The sequence below is a fragment of the Urocitellus parryii genome, chromosome 5, assembly GCF_045843805.1.
Source record: "Urocitellus parryii isolate mUroPar1 chromosome 5, mUroPar1.hap1, whole genome shotgun sequence".
NCBI classification, from domain to species: domain Eukaryota; kingdom Metazoa; phylum Chordata; class Mammalia; order Rodentia; family Sciuridae; genus Urocitellus; species Urocitellus parryii.
The window spans coordinates 90287812-90299799 of NC_135535.1; the positions used below are offsets into that span (position 1 = coordinate 90287812).

General features: G+C 34.6%; 1 pseudogene; it reads left to right on the plus strand.

Moving 5' to 3' along the window:
- Positions 1-495: 495 nt before the first annotated feature.
- On the plus strand, positions 496-1134 carry LOC113185030 (GTP-binding nuclear protein Ran pseudogene; annotated as a pseudogene).
- The last annotated feature ends 10854 nt before the right edge of the window (positions 1135-11988 follow it).

Here is an 11988-nt window from a genome sequence, read left to right on the forward strand (position 1 = left end):
GATTCTCCAATACCAACTGTTTTGAAATAAAGCAACTCTATTTGTTAAATAAATCAACTCTATTGAGGTATAAGTTGTATATAGGAAAATGGCTCCATTGCACATGGAACATTTGATGAGTTTTGACAAATAAATATACTCATTTGCTACCACCATAATCAAGATATAGAATATTTCCATTATACCAAACAATTAACTTCCTTATGCCTCTTATAGCCTATTTTTTCTCAATCCCAGGCAACCACTGACACAGTTTATATTTATTTTATAGTATACCATACTGGATAAAAGTGAGTCTACAGAGCCAGACTGCCTTGGTTTATACCCTAGCTCTACCACTTAGCCTTTAAATGCCTCAGTTTCCTCATCTGTAAAAGTAAGATCATAAAAATAGTCTCTTAAAAATAAAGGAAAGGAAGAGGGAAGGTAAGATACCATAAAGGTAAAAGGAAGAGAGTCAGATGCTCGTGGAGATGCTTCTGGAAGGATCACAGGATGGCCGAGCAGGGGGAGCCGCAGGTGCAGTTGAAGCTCATGTTGGTGGGCGATGGCGGCACCAGGAAGACGACATCGTGAAGCGCTGCCTGACCAGCTAGTTCAAGAAGAAGTATGTGGCCACCCAGGGCATGGAGGTCCACCCACTCATGTTCCACACCAACAGAGGGCCCATCAAGGCCAACGTCTGGGACACAGCAGGCCAGGAGAAGTTCGGTGGCCTGCGGCAGAGCTACTACATCCAAGCCCAGTGTGCCATTATAATGTTTGATGTGACTTACAAGAAGTGCCTCACTGGCATAGAGCTCTGGTACGAGTGTGTGAAAATATCCCCATCGTGTTGTGTGGCAACAGAGTGCACAGTAAGGACAGGAAAGAGTGAAGGCAAAATGTATTGTCTTCCACCGAAAGAAGAATCTTCAGCACTATGACATCTCAGCCAAAAGTAACTACAACTCTGAAAAGCCCTTCCTCTGGCTCCCTAGAGAGCTCATTGGAGACCCTGACTTGGAGTTTGTTGCCATGCCTGCTCTTGCCCCACCAGAGGTTGTCACGGACCCTGCCTTGGTGGTGCAGTGTGAGCATGATTTAGAGGTTGCTCAGACAAGTGCTCTGCCAGATGAGGACAATGACCTGTGAGAAGGTGAAGCTGGAGCCCAGCGTCAAGTCTATAGTTTTATAAGTGACTGTCCTGTGACGTCTGCAGTGCCATGTGTGTGCCACTGTGCCACTTTACTAAAATCTAGCTAAGCAGACATGTGCTTCATTTGTGGAACGCTGAAGGAGATGAATGGGCTTCGAGCGAATGAGTCAGTTAAAAAAAAAAATCTTGATTTTTTGGACCTGCATATTTAGCTGTTTGGAACGCACTTGTTTTTCTTTTTGAGTTTCGAATATGACTACTACAGTCATATCACAATATTCAATGGTGAATCTTGTTTGTTACTGTCATTCTCATTCCTTTTCATTTAGAATCAGAATGAAGTTGTGTTTCAAATATCTTAAAAAAAAAGATAAAAGGAAGAAGGAGATCAAGAGGCAGAGGGGAGGGATGGGTAAGGGGAGTCATTGCAGAATGAATTCTTAAATTCATCTTGTTGTACATATATAAATACACCACAGGGAACTTCACCTTTATGCAGAGGTAGAAAGAACCAACCAAATATTAGTTAATAGACAAGCAAAAGGAAGTCTGTAGAGAGAGAAAGCAGAATAGGAGATGGGAAGGAGGTCGGAAGGGAGGGGGAGGATTATAAACTGCAATTGAATTCCATGCATGTATGAATTTGTTGGAATGAACTCAATTGCTATGTATAACTATAAAGCTCTAATAAAAAATAGTTTGTCCTTTAAGGTTGTTATGAGGATTAAATAAGTTAATTCACATGAGGTGTTCTTAAGTGTCTAGCCTTATAAGCATTAGCTGAGTTCCTAGGGAAAAGACAGCTACTCTCCACAGGAACTTTGCTTGGAGACCTATTGTTAGGTGAAGAAGACACAATGATGTCAAGGACCATGCTTTCTGTATTATTTGCTGTTCAGAACTTCAACAGAAAATCAATTTATGAAAGCAACTTTAATTGCTAAAAATATTCGAAGATTCAACTGAAGATGTGAAGTTGCGATTTCATTTCCTTTACAAAGTCAAGCATGTATATTTACTGGAGATTCAAATTGGTCAAGAACACATGTTTCTTCAGAAAAGAGGAAAAATAGTTTTCACTCTTAAACACATTCTATAATAAGCAAACAGATGTCTCTAACTTTTCTCCATTGGTCAAAGTAAATTCAAATCTGTTGAATGAAAATAACAGTAATATTATCTACAGCCACTTCTCACTCTTCATTTTTATTAGCAAATGGAAGCATCATTATGAAGATAGGATATTCCCAATGCCATTTTCATAATTAATGCTCTGGATAAATAAATTAAATAATTCAGGAGGGAAAAACTCATTTCTACTCATTTCTTTTGAGTAGAAACTATTCAGTGAAATGGTATTTTAAAATTCAAATGTATATCTAGAATGTAATCAAGTATAATGTGATAATATGTGGAAAAAAGAAGTAAGTAAAATAATTAGTGGATTGTTTTGCTTTTAATGGATTTCTAATAACTACAGTGCCAATCACAATTAATTGCATAAACTATGTCTGAACAAAGTACATAAGTATCTTCCGAGGTTTATATTCAACTTCCATGATTCAGAAAAAGAATCTAAATTCATAATCAAGAGAAACTAGAAACTGTTAAAGATATTGATATAAGAGAATATGCATAATTTAGCATGCCAAAGTATTAATAGCATCAGGTTATGGATTCAATTGAATTATTTCAATTTAAAAATTTTTAAAAATATCTATCAATAGAAAAACTTTAAAAATTGACATTAATAACATTCTTACATGTACACAATAATATTTGAATCAAATGGAAATAAATAATTAGGTTTCTGTTTTTACTAAGCAATGCTTAGATCCAAATATCATATAATTGACAGTTTTATTTGATAGTACAAAGATAAAACTCAATCATAAACATTGTGTTTTACTTTAACCATTTTTGGAGTAAGGGAAAGGTCAAAATGTAAGAAACTTTGTCCATGGCCATCCTTGCTCCAGAAATTGCATTAAATAAACCTTAAAAACATAACCTAATCACAGGGCATAGGCTTTTTTTTAAAAAAAAAACATACACAAAAAGGAAAAAGTAAGAAATGTGAAATATTAACTGGATATTTGACAGTATCAGCAAATTAATGTTATTTTTGAGGTGATAGTAGAATTATGGGATGTTTTAGGTACCTTTATCTTTTAGAGATTCATAAGGAAATATTTACAGAAGAAAAAATATAGTAACAGATTCAATGCAAAGGAAACAGGAAGGAGGTGGTAGTTGACAGAACAAATCAAATGGTCATTGGTGACATATGGACAGTTTGTGAAGCTAAGCAGTGAGCACATTACTTTCATGACACAACTCTCTCCTATTGCACATGTTTGAGATTTTCATAAAAGTTTATTTTAAAGATCCTCTAATTTCTGTTGGAGAAAATTCACTCTAATTTCATGACAATAGGGAGAGAGTAGACATTTGAGGTCAAATATGTGGAAATATTTGTCCCCTTCATATAGAGCTTTTGGTATTTAATTCAGTCTGTGTGAAATAAAATGACTTGTGGGTTAACACTTCTTCATTAAAAATTTTTACATTGAAAAAAATAAGATCATAGAAGAAAGTCAGAATCTTGTATTGTTTCTTTTTCTTTCTGGTTTCTCCAAATACTGTAATAAAATCTATGGTCCCTCAATCTGCAATTTTATAATGTTACTGATTAAAATAGAAGGCAGAGAAGACAGAAAAGATGCACACTCTCAGAAAGTACTAATATTATTCTGCAACCACTGTTCTTGTGTTATCCCTGATTTTCTGATGTTGATACCACAGTTTATAATTTTTTCTTCAAAGGTTTACATACTGATCATTAAAAAGTGTCATTTTGTACTGGATTGTGTCAAATTAACCAAGTGAAACTAGAAGTCAGGTGCTTTAGTGTTCAAACACCACTATCCTGGGAGTTTTAAAATGTACCTCGAGAAGAATGAAAAGAATGAACTTTGAGAAGTTAATAAGCCAGCCAAAGATGTTTGAGGCAATCATAGTAAGACTGTGTGTATTGAAACCTCCTGATAATCATGGGGACAAATTATATTTCCTTTATCATGAGGAAATTCCCCAATTCTATACTTCGATGGTTCCTTTTGAAGATTTCACAATTGCTATGATCTAGTCAAGTCTTTGCATCAAAGGAACCAACTCTCATTTCCCTTCAACTGCTTTGATGTCCCATAATGGTTGCATCTTGCCAAGACTATCACAGTAAATTCAAGCTGTGATAGTCTTAACATAAAACCCAAACATCCTGATGAAAAGTGAATAATTCAATGAATCATCTTAATGTTTCTACATGTGACTTAATTAGTTGAAAATTATATGTTTCAGTTACATATATTTTCAAATGTAAAAACAGAACTCAAGAAATAAAAACCTGATATTTTTGGTTATGTTTTTATAAAAATAGGCAAATAACAAAAAAATAGTGGGAAAACTGACAACTTTGTGTGAGAAGATCCAAATGGATTTGATATATCATTCAGACAAAAAGCATAGGCTTTTAAAAAATGGATTCAGGGGGCTGGGGTTATGGCTTAGTGGTAGAGGACTTGCCTAGCATATGTGAGGCACTGGGTTCGATCCTCAGCACCACATATAAATTTATAAAAAATAAAGGTACATCAACATCTAAAAAATATTTTAAAAATAGATTCAGTTCTTATTTTTTTCCTATTTACTTATTTTTTAGGTACGTGTAGTAGTTTTTTATTTGTTCTTTCTAGGCACACATAAGAGTAAAATATATTTTGACATGTTATACATACATGGAATATAACTATTTAGGATCCCATTCTTGTGGTTGAACTGGATTCAGTTTTTCTATTGCTTTTGTTTCTAGAAGAATTAGCTAAAAAATAATTTGTTTTAGAAAAATATTTCAAAACTAATGTTTCTCTGTAGTATCTCCTGGGGTGATCTCATTTAATGATAATGAACCTCTGATTTGCCTTAAATCCTAAAGGTTAAATGCAACATACAATGCAACATAGAATTGCTGGATATTTTTAAAAGATTCTTAAGTAAACTATTTTATTCATATTAATAGTAAATGCTTCCAGAGCATTTTGCCAATAGAAGTCAATTATAACAAAAGATTCAACAGGGAACTTAAATTATAGTTTTTCAAATTTGGTCTTTAATAATATATTCTCTAAAAATCAATAGATGTTTCTAATTTAGATCGCAGCAGTTTGGTTTCCAGTGATTAAGAAACCATTTAGAAGAAATAAGTTGTAGTAAATAAATCCCCAAATGCCAAATATAAAGTCTGGGCGCCTCCGTAACTGAAGACATCCATCATTAAGTACCATGATAACATGACATATATTTTCTTAAGTGATTTTATTAGCCTCACCTACTTGTGATACTTAATATTTAATGGCAGGGGAAAATTGCCAATAATTAGTTCCTGGATAGTGTCCAATCGACCCACATTAAACTAATGTTGGACAGAGTTCCCAAGCCTAGATAAGTAAGAAAATGAATAAGAAAGTGAAATTGTTGCTAATGTAGTATTTATTCTCAGGGCACAGTCAGAAGCAGGTGGTTGGAAACCTAAGTCACCTGAACATGGCATCTAGCCACATGGAAAAGCTGGCATCTGCTGTGAAAGCCAGCAACCACCTGTCTGAACTTGAGCAATCCACAATGAAAAATGTGTTTTCTCTTTTTGATCAAAAAAAATGTACCAAGAGATAAAATGGCTGCATTTTATGAATATATCATAAGGTATAATGAGTGATGGCTAGCCAGGATCCAGATATACAACTGCCACAGAATGCTAGTGCAGTTGTATTTACCCTCTTGGGCACATACTCAGATTGTGTGTGTGGATTTAAATTAGTGAAAATATATTATGTATGTTATTTAATGCTCTGGAGTCAGACAGATCTGAGCATAAATTATAACTTGCCATCTGTAAACTATTAGAAATTCATCTTTGTAACCCCAGATGCATGACTAGAAAATGAGGAAAACGGTTGTTTACATTTATTGTTGTAAGAATTAAGGTAAAATAATGCATGTTGAAACAGCATCATTCCTCCTAAAAGTGCTCAATAATTTTTAACCAGTATTTGTGTTATTGTAGTCATTCCTATATTGTAGGGATTCCAGGTTTAGTCAAAAACTCCCACAGAGTTCCCTGTTACATTTGAATTTCAGACAAACAATGAGTACTCTTATAAAACAACTATGCCCCATGAAATGTTTGGAATATAATTGTTCTAAACATTGAATCATTTTTTTATCTGAAATTCAAGTTTAACTGGGCATCCTGTATTTTATCTGCCAAACCTATTCATACCTAAATGTAGTCAAGAAAATTCATTTATCATTTTGCCAAAAATCTAATGGTAAATAGAAGAAATTTAGAAACAAAATGGACACTTGAAAATTCATGGGCATGATTTAAAGGAATATTCTGAGTAAAATCTTTACTCAGTGTCTACATACCTAAGGCCCCCAAATCTTCTTTTCTGATTAAGAGATGCTAGTCTTAGAGAATGGTACTTGTAAAAAAGTCCAAGTATAGTTGTTATGGAAAAATGCCAGGGCTTCGAAAGGAACATTAGAACAAACTGCTGGCCGCAGAAATGCTCCTGGCCAAACCCGTCTTCTCTGAGTCCCTGTGCTTTGTCTTCTGATTTGCTCCTGTCAGCCTATAAACCCAGACGGAGCCTCGGACTTTGGCTTTCCCACTGGTATCTCTTGTGCTACCCCAATATCTGGCCCCAGTCACGTCCCTGACTCTGTTTCAACTACATGAACTGTGCTTTGGAATGTTGTCCATGTTTTCTCAGCATTTCCACCCCTGTTTTGTTCCTGGCTTGACTTTGCACCCTCATCTCCGTGCCAATATCTTGCACAAGTCCATTTTGCGTTGTTACCAACACAGAAATTGTTTCCTAAGCCCAAACAGATTAGACTCTAACAAATTAGTGAAAGAGCCAGATATAACAGGAACACTGATAGCAGTGAGGAATTATGGCTCACCACCTGACAGCAGTGATATGCTGTAATAATAGTGACCATCACTGGCTGAGAGCTCACCATGGTCACCCACAGGCTCAGACACTTGGCTGCACTTCCCCTCTTCAGTCTTATACCCATTTTAAAGACGGAGAGAACAAATCACATGCTAGTGTGTGTCAGAGTTGCAAGTGAATATATCTCCCTAGTCCTACAAACCACATAGCTCTGATGCAAAAACTTCCTGCTCAATGAAAGAGGGCATAGAAAAGAGAAAATGAAGTATATGAAACCCAAAAGCATTAGTCTTTGGTCACTCACTATACCCAGTGTCCAAAATGTCCAAGCACTTATATATTATAGTAGACTATAATTATATGTAGTATTTATAATACTACCTATATACACATGTGTGTATACATGATTATCACAGATGGCCTGCTCTATTATAATAGAGGTAAATTTCATATTTAAGTTTAGAATGTAAAATTATCACAGAGACCTAAATTATTGAGTGAGAATATAATGAGGTAATTAAGTTTGGGGGTGAAAGCATCAGAAAGACCTGTATTTCAATCCTATTATTGTAGCATAATATTTCTGTCAATCTGGCTGCTCATCTTCCTACCAGTTGTGAGAACTTGACCCAGTTCCTTGACTTTCATAGGTCTCAGTTTCTTTCGTAAAATGATAGTGACATTATCGACCCTATTGGTTAGGTGTGTATCTTAAAGGAACAGCTCAGTGACAGGTATATCATAATCACTGGAAAATGTTAGTTCAAAGAATGCAAGGAAATAAGCAGGACATTTAGGTTTTTGTTCAAATTTTTTTTTTAAGAAAGCTGTTTTAAAACTCTGAACTCTTCAGCCAATTGTAAGAGTCAGTCATTCTCAAAGATTCTTATTCTGAGGCTTCCAATAACAAAGCTGTTAATACACCCACACCCACCCCCACCCACACACACACACACATTTAAAACTATCATTTCTTCAACTAATTTTAGCACATAGATGAGACATCAATCCTAAAACATTACATTTTACCTTAAATATAGTAGTAATAAGGATCCTAAAGAATCCTTATAGTCCTAAAACTTTGGGCTTTCTCAAGTCTGAGGAAGTGCAATCTAAGTGTGCACACTTCATCCCTTGTATTATTACTATAGTTCTATATACTCTATATACTCTATATGTTCTGTATACTCTATATACTATACATATCCGTATTTACTGTGGGCTTGCTCTTCATATGCCAGTTTAGCAGATAAACAATAAAATAAATAAATAACTGAACAGTTGCTGAGTAAATGAACTAAATACTAAGGCCATAGGAGGTTCTTCCAGTATAATTTTAAAAGTATGTCCATGAAGAACGTGCTTAATATCATTAAACTATACATATGCAAATGGTTGAGATGATAAATTTCATTTTATGTGCAATATACCACAACAGAAAATGGGGGTGGGGGAGCATGTGGGAATGAGTGGGGGACATGGGAAGAGTCACTTTCACTAATTATGCTAGGGAAAAGGGATTTTTTGTTTCTTAGTTTCTTTTTTGCTCCTATATAAGAAATTTAAATTGAAAGCTTTAGGAAAAAAAGACTAAAAGCATTTATGGTCAACCTTTTGATTAGAGCTATATCATACAAGGAGGGTAGAGAGGGTCAGAGTCCAAACTGATAATTCTACATGTGGGTTAAATGCTCAAACACCCACTTACAAGATCACAGGGTTAAAACTTCACAACAAAGGGAAACACTGAATTCTAATTTTCCTAATGGCTTTACATCAACCTGAATCAATCAGCTTTCTGAATGCACAAGTGCTCCCTTTCAGGTATTCGCATCGCATGTATGGATGGATATTACGTGATTTTGTGTGAAATTCCATAATCCATACCTGGTGCTTTGGTGTCCTTCTATGAGTGATTTTAAAGTATGTGTACATCCAATCCAATCAATTATAAAGGCAATATACTCCAATAAATTGGAATGTGAGGAAAGCATTACGTTTTAACACATGACTCTTGTTTTTTATTAGTGTTGGGAGTTGCCTTGTACCTGCTGGGCAAGTGCTCTGCCCCTGAGCTTCCTCTCCGGCCCCTTTAATGTGACATTTTCCGTCTGCGATTTGCTGTACAACTATACTTTATACAGGTTTTTATGTGTCTAATTCTCTATTGAGTCTTTTTAACTTAATATGCCATTATAAGTTTCAAAGCTATTTATCAAAATTCAGAACTACCACTTTGAATGGTAGTATTCCTTTGTCGATGTATCATGATTTACATAATATTATTTACATAATATTATTCTATTATTATTCTCCTGTAGTTGGATATTTGGATGTTTTGCAGCTTGGGATTGATATTCAACATACAGTGATAAATATGTTTTTGTGCATTTTATTTCTTTGAAATTTTATTTCCATAGGATTAATTTCCTTATTCAAAATGTTTGTCTATAGTAAACATATTGCCAAACTGCCTTCCAAAAGGATCATATCAAATATAAACTGCCATGACATATTAGAGTGTTTCTGTTTTTATTTAGATTTATTGACTTAAAAGGTGAATGAGTGATACTTTGTTCTTTTAATTTGCTCTTATTTGATTTTTATATGAGATATGATAGTACAAGTTACAAAGGAGAATGTTTTTAGGTTGGAGAGCAATTGACTTGGGTCCACTATAGACTGATAATATAAAAAGGTCATTTCTAGGTTCTGGGGAAGCAACAATAGAGGCTCTGCAATTTGAAGAAACAGTCTTGGAGGATTGCATGGAGGAGGCTGAGTGGTGATTATAAATGCCATGTGAATAAGAGACATTCATTTGCTATTCTTCACAGATTATATAAAATGTACTCTTGCTTTAGTATTTCTTAAAGGGAAAGAATAGGAACTTTAATCCTTCATCTGCATTTTGTGTCTTTCTCGTTTTTTGTTAATTGTGAGTCTTCTGATGCATAAGAACATACCTTTTATGACCTCCTCCACAAAAAAGAAAAAAAGTTGCTGAGAGGTTTACTTTAGCCTTGCAATCTGTTGCTTAAAATTATAAATACATTTTCTTTAACCTTTAACTACAACATACAAACTTATTATTCTATTCATGTTAGCAAATTTTAACAATCTTGAAGGGTTTTAAACAATGCCTGGTCTCAAAAAGTTTATTAAATACCTCAAAATTTGCATTATATATTTAATGTATTCAATTTCTTTTTTCAAATACTTCATTTGAATAAGGAAACTTTTCAGGTGCTCAAGTAGTTTTATAAATTTAAAGAAAAAAAACTTTAATATGTGGTACATTCAATATTATGTTTTTAAACTATTTTAATACTGTATATACATGTCACAAAAGTTTTAAATTGCAATTCCCAGACTGATCTATCTGTAAATATGAATGGGTTCCTTAACGTGAACAGGTTTAATTCTTTTAAACATTTCTAAACTTAATCATGGGTGTTTTTTTTTTTTTTTGTCTGTTTGTTTTAGTGTTGAAATATGCCTATGCACCAAAAAAGCATTATGTCATTCCAAGCAATTTGGGGTGTATTTATGGAGAGACAGCCCAATGAAATTGAAGACTAATGAAATTCTACAGCCCAATGAAACTGAAGAATTGAGAGAGATTCTGGCCAGTATAGTGACAGGAGACTTAATGACAGTCAATAACAGAGACTCGCGGGTTGACTTCCCAGCTCCACTCCACACGTGCTTGTTCCATTGGTAGCCTGGAAAATTGACTGCCACATGTCTCCTTACAAAGTCTGTTACCCTTTGACTGTATTTTGAATATCTTGATTTTTAATTGACACATAATAATTGTTCATATTTATGGGGTACTATGATAATTTGATACATGTAATATCCAGTTAGTTAACATTTCCCTCTCCTTAATTACATGTCATTTCTTTTTGTGGGGAGGTTTTGAAACACCCTCATCTAGTTCTTTATAAAACACACAATAAATGGTTGTGAACTATAGTCAATGTCCTATATTGTAGAACATTAGAATTTATTTCTTCTAACTTTACCCCATAGCCTTTTATCCCCCTCACCTCCTTACCTTTCCCAGATTCTGGTGATCACTATTCTAACCTCTACTTCTGGGAAATCAACTTTTTAGCCTCAATGGATGAATAAGAACATGTTCTCTTTGTCTTATTTCACTTACAAAAATGTGCCTCAATGCCATTCATTTTGCCATGAATGCAGAAGAATCTCCTTTTTTTTATGGCTGATGCACACTTTCTTCATCTGTTCATCAGTTGCTGGACAATTTGTGGATCTACACTTTGCGGATCTACACTTTGCTTATTGTGAATAGTGCTGCAGTACACAAAGCCTGAATCTCTTTGATGTACTGATTCCATTTCCATGGAATATATACGCAGTAATAGGATAGCTTGATCACACGAAGCTCTATTTTCACTTTTCTGAGGAACCTCCACACTGTTTTCCATAGGGCTGTACTAAACTACACTCCTATGAAAATATATGAGAGTTCTCCTTTCTCTGTATCCTTATCCACATTTTTTATTTTTTGTCTTTTTGTTCATAGCCATTCTAGCTGAGATGAGATAATATCTCACTAGAGTTTTGATTTCCATTTTCCTCATGATTAGTGATTCTGAGCATTTTTTCATATAATTTTTGAGCATTTTTATGTCTTTAAATAAATGTCTATCCAGATCATTCGCCTATTTCTTATTAATTGTTCTTTTTTCGGGGGAGCGGGCATACCAGAGATCAAATGCTGAGGGCCTCACTTTTGCTGAGGCTGGCTTTGAACTGGAAATCCTCCTGCCTCAGCCTCCGGAGGCTCTGGGATTACAG